The sequence below is a fragment of the Cebidichthys violaceus genome, unplaced genomic scaffold (genome assembly GCF_023349555.1).
Source record: "Cebidichthys violaceus isolate CVI_PGR_0920_01 unplaced genomic scaffold, fCebVio1.0.p SCAF_58, whole genome shotgun sequence".
NCBI lineage: Eukaryota > Metazoa > Chordata > Actinopteri > Perciformes > Stichaeidae > Cebidichthys > Cebidichthys violaceus.
Genome location: NW_027176794.1, coordinates 522388 through 527409, shown reverse-complemented (window position 1 = coordinate 527409; position 5022 = coordinate 522388). Strand labels below are relative to the sequence as shown.

General features: G+C 38.3%; 1 long non-coding RNA gene across 1 annotated transcript; it reads right to left on the bottom strand.

Moving 5' to 3' along the window:
• On the bottom strand, positions 1-4465 carry LOC137888778 (uncharacterized). The gene is made up of 3 exons (XR_011105189.1): positions 4380-4465; positions 771-830; positions 1-677 (listed from the first exon to the last, which is right to left on the bottom strand). It is a non-coding gene; the product is annotated as an uncharacterized lncRNA (long non-coding RNA).
• Positions 4466-5022: the final 557 nt, after the last annotated feature.

The window sequence follows — 5022 nt, the reverse complement described above, 5'->3', positions numbered from 1 at the left end:
AAAAGATTTTTAATTTTCTCATGTTATGAATTCTGATCACACAAACCAAACTGTCTTCGTTAGTTTCTTGACAGGTGTCCTGGAGGAGGACAACAATACTTCATACATTCTTCTGAAATTATAAAAAGGTGCATAGAGAAACTAACCAAATGAAAAAAATATACTGACAATAAGTCCTGTCTGTCTTTCCCCAATAAAGCAAAAACAAAGAAGACCAACATTATGAAGCGTCGTGATATTTTCACCTAAATGAAATCTACAAGTAGTAAATGGTTAAAGCAGTATCTTGGGTTTCTTCACCACAATCATGTGAGGTCACAGCTTCACTGTAGCTCCACCCAGAACCTCACAAACAACACATTGCTTTAAAACATTTTATTGTCTTTTTTTTTTTAAAAACACTCTTTTTGTACAATGTTTCTCATTAAAGAATGATACTAATGACTGCTGTACAGCTGAGGTAATGCAATGCAACAGACACAATGGAATACAAGTGTGTTGGAGAAGAGGTCAGGGCGGTCTGGATGGTCTGCAGCCTGCAGTCAGGACTCAGCAGCTTGTCGTAGTTTCAAGTCCGGTCGGGATTCGAACCTCGAGTGAAGCAGCTCCTCTCATCAGACGGAGCTTCACTTCACCTTCGGAGGCGTGTAGTGGATTCTGCACCTTTCACTGAAAACCTAAACACAGAAAATCAGGGATAAGTAACTTATAAAATAGTGACAGAGCATTTAGGTGTGATTATAGGACATTACTATTAATAGTGAGCATACCTTCAGACTTCTATCATTGACAACTTCTTCAACATTCAGCTCTGACTGCATAAGCTTTAACTGGAAACAAAGAAGGAAAAATGCGTTACTTAATACAAATTTTCAAACATTTATGATAGTTTGTGAAAGATTGTTAATATAACGCTACTTAAAGGGTCAGTTCACCTAAACTGGAAAAAGAAAAACATATTCTCTCATTGACAACTATTTGGCCATGAAGATAGTTGTATAGAGAGACAGCAGGACAGATTATTCGTCATAGTTTTGAGATGTCTGAGATTTCTGTCGCCACACCAGCACAATGGAGGAGAATTTCCTTTCTTGTGGTGCTCACTGTATGGAAAAATGACTAAAGTACAGCGATTCAGTATTTTTTATATATAAAAAGAATGATCCAAATAAAAGCAGCAGAAGCCAAAATATTCAGACTTCTAGTCTACTATGGGTCAAACATTTCCCACATAGAAACTTGACAGCATATTTCATTCAAAATTCTTGCTCACAGTAAATACAGCTACATTTTATCTGTTAACTTCTGTAAACACAAGAGTATGATTAAATATGATCACATCATGTTTGAATCAATTCAGATTACAAGAGGTTTCACTATCAAACACACATTGTATGGAAAAGAATGATGAAAATAATTGAAATCAATCTGCAACTTGACTCTAGTTTATTTACAAAAGAAACACAATTTAATGTTTGTATTTCCAAACGTTATTAACGTTTAAAGTACATTGTTTACCTCTAAGGTGTAGTATAAAGTACATATTTACCTCTGAGATAGTTGTAATGGGAAAAAATATATTCTTATATCATGAAATGTTTTAAAAGATGTAAAACTGAAAGGTAAGGTGAGGAACACAAATACTGACATAACACAGCAGTCCTACAGAAGTAGTTCATCAGTTTTAATGAACACAGTATCTTGTTTCTCAAGGCTGGTCACACACTCCCACTTCAGAAAGAGAAAGTGAAGACACAGTGTCTTCTTTGTCTGTATGGCAAGTTTGAGACGGACCGTAAAACAATCACTGACTCCCGGTTAACGCACCTGGCATGTGTTTAGATAAGAACGATAGCCAGGGTACGAGAACATCCACTCCCTGTCTATGATTTATCCCAGGGCGTGAACTCATGTGTGCATAAAATGGTTTGGTATCTTGTACGATGTTGAACTTTTCATCACAGACACTGACTGAGGTGGCTGTGGTGCATCTTTCCCTTGCAAGCAAAATAAAGTAGAAGGGGACAACTTTGAATCATTTGAAGACTTCATTATTATCTTTGGATTTGTGAACAAAACTCTTCTCCCGATTTATAATTAGAAGTTTTTCCAAAACAACTTGGTGTCAGAAGTGGGATCGTTTGAAGCTCCATCAGGACTCCGAGGACGTCCGGGTATGTGCACTTCAGGATCCATCAAAAGAGATTCTGCCCCATACCTCGTCAGACAAAGAGAGAGGGGACCGGCGGCCAAAAGGAGGACTGATTGACTTTAAAACGATCCAGACAAAGAAATAATTTCTTCATATCGGGTAAGAAGTTGAAATTCCAAATTTCCAAATTTAATTTTTAGAAGGAGTACGTCTATCAGATGTCACTCTAGAATTACGTAATATAATACAACAGAGATTTAAACCTTGGTGTTTAATATTCTGGTCTTCTTGGATGATAGTTTGTCTTGTTCTACTTTTATGGGTTTTATTTGATTAAGGTTATTACAAATTAACAAAACATGTTTCTGTTCATGACGCCATTATGAATCTTTGCATAGGAAGACAGGAATGATTAATACAGTATGACGATTGTACTCGGATAAAACAAATTTATTTTCGAGATTGTATTTTTCACGCCCTTGACCTAAAGGAAGACAGGAATGAAAAGATGTTTCTTTTTCACGCCCTTGACCGAAAGAAAAAAAGGAAGATAGGAATGAAAATATGATATTTTTCACTAAAAAAGTGTTATATTTTTCACGCCCTTGACCTAAAGGAAGACAGGAATGAAAAGATATTTCTTTTTCACGCCCTTGACCGAAAGAAAAAAAGGAAGATAGGAATGAAAATGTGATATTTTTTACTAAAAAAGTGTTATATTTTTCACGCCCTTGACCTAGAGGAAGACAGGAATGAAAATATATTTCTTTTTCACGCCCTTGACCTCAATAATTGGTACTTTGTACTGATTGGTTTTCACTTGGATTTTTCCTAGTAAAGAAATCTGAGACTTACAGTGACGACTGTATTTACTGAATAATAAGTACTTACCACGCCTGAAAGATGGGTGGAAAACAGGATAAATGTAAAGACGAAGGTCCCTCGGGACCCATAGTGGACGTTATGAAACAGAAATATGGAGAAAGTTCCGTGGAATTGTTATCCATGTGGACTAAGGATTTTGGTTTTCCAGAAAATGGGTCTTTCAGTAAAATAAAAATTGCTGAACTAAGGGGTAAATTAAAGGAAAAAGAGAGCGAGATGAAGAAAAAAAAAATGGTAAAAGTCAAAGATTTAGAAAAAATAGAGAAAAACAAGAAATGTTTGGTTCAATGGGAAATGGAATGTGAATGTAGGGAAAGAAAACAATTGCAGAAACAGATGACATGTGTAAAGAAAGATGTGACAGAGAAAGAAAAAGATCCGAACACCACACTCAGTCCACATAACCCATTCTCTCCTTCTTTGTATCCGAGTCTAACAGGAGACAGCCACCCGCCCTGTGAAACCTCATGAAAAGAGAAGTAACACACACACACGCACACACACCGCCGCCTGCAATGAAGAAGAGCTTTCTGCACTAACCGCACAAACATACACTCTCACACAAGAGCAACAGACTGCTCTTACTGACATCATTGCTCACCTTGAACAACAGAACATGCCACAAACACTCAACACGCACACTTATGCTAAATTCTCTGATGACTCATTTAAAGTAATGCCTACCACAGAGGTTGTAATAAATGGTAAAAAATTATCATTTCTTGTTGATTCTGGGGCTACTCATTCGGTAATACAACAAAAGTATTTTCCAAATCAGAGTATGAGTGGTAGATATGTATATTCACAAGGTGCATCGGGTTTAACTGTAACTGAGAAATTTACTGTTCCCATGACTAGTGTGCACACTGACGTGACTGATCCTGACCCTGACATTAAAGTGAAACATTCATTTTTGTTATCATCTTTCTGCCCAATAAATCTAATGGGGAGAGACTTGATGTGCTCCTTTGGCATCTGTTTGATGTCCACACTTGATGGCTTAAAAGTAGTTAGACGAAGAGTAGTACAACAAATGATGCAATATACTCACGTCAGCTCACTTTATGTCTACCAGTGGAAAATATCCACTATCCAAGCACTGACAATGACACGTGCTGTAGACACTCGTGTGTCTCCACATGCAGTTCGCATGAATCCTGATCATCTTCACTGCACTTCTTACGTCACACCGGGTCCAGATGACCAATATGCAGATGAATTCTTTGAAGATTTAAATGACAATTTGCATTGTTCTACCTTGTTTTGGTCAACTCACAAATCTGCTGTGTCTGTCTCTCTCTCTCCGATACAGCAGAAAATGTTTTGAGTTAAAGATTCTTACCCACACATCTCGCTGTCCAAAGCACGGGCCGATCAATGGAGAGACTTGGGTCCGTTCGTGGCGCAGTGTGAACAACTGACGGACTGGGAACCAACTTGTGATCCCAACGTCCTACGTTCACAATCTACAGGGTTTCACAGAAGTGTCTGTGTTATGCTGGCACCTGCACTTCGTTCTGTTTATGTCCTTGAGGAAGAGACTCAGCCAAGTGATGAACATGTTGACACATTTGTAACTGATGTCTCCTCTATTTCTTCTGCCCTTACCTCTGTTCCACAGAAACTCTGGGCATCGCATAAATATGACGTGGGACTCATCAACATCTGTCAACCTGTCGTCATCACTCCGCGTTCTGATTTCCGCCCTCACAAGCATCAATATCCTCTGCGCCAAGAGGCTATTGACGGTATTAAACCAGTTTTTGAGTCACTGCTTAATGCAGGAGTGATTGTTCCATGTCCTGACTCACCTGTAAGAACACCTATTTTTCCTGTTAAAAAGATTAGAGATGCAGGCAAACCAACAGAGTGGAGATTCGTGCAGGACTTGAAAGCAGTAAATGCAGCAGTCCACGCGAGAGCTCCTAATGTTCCTAATCCTTACACCATTCTAGCACAGGTTCCTCCTAAAGCAAAATGGTTTT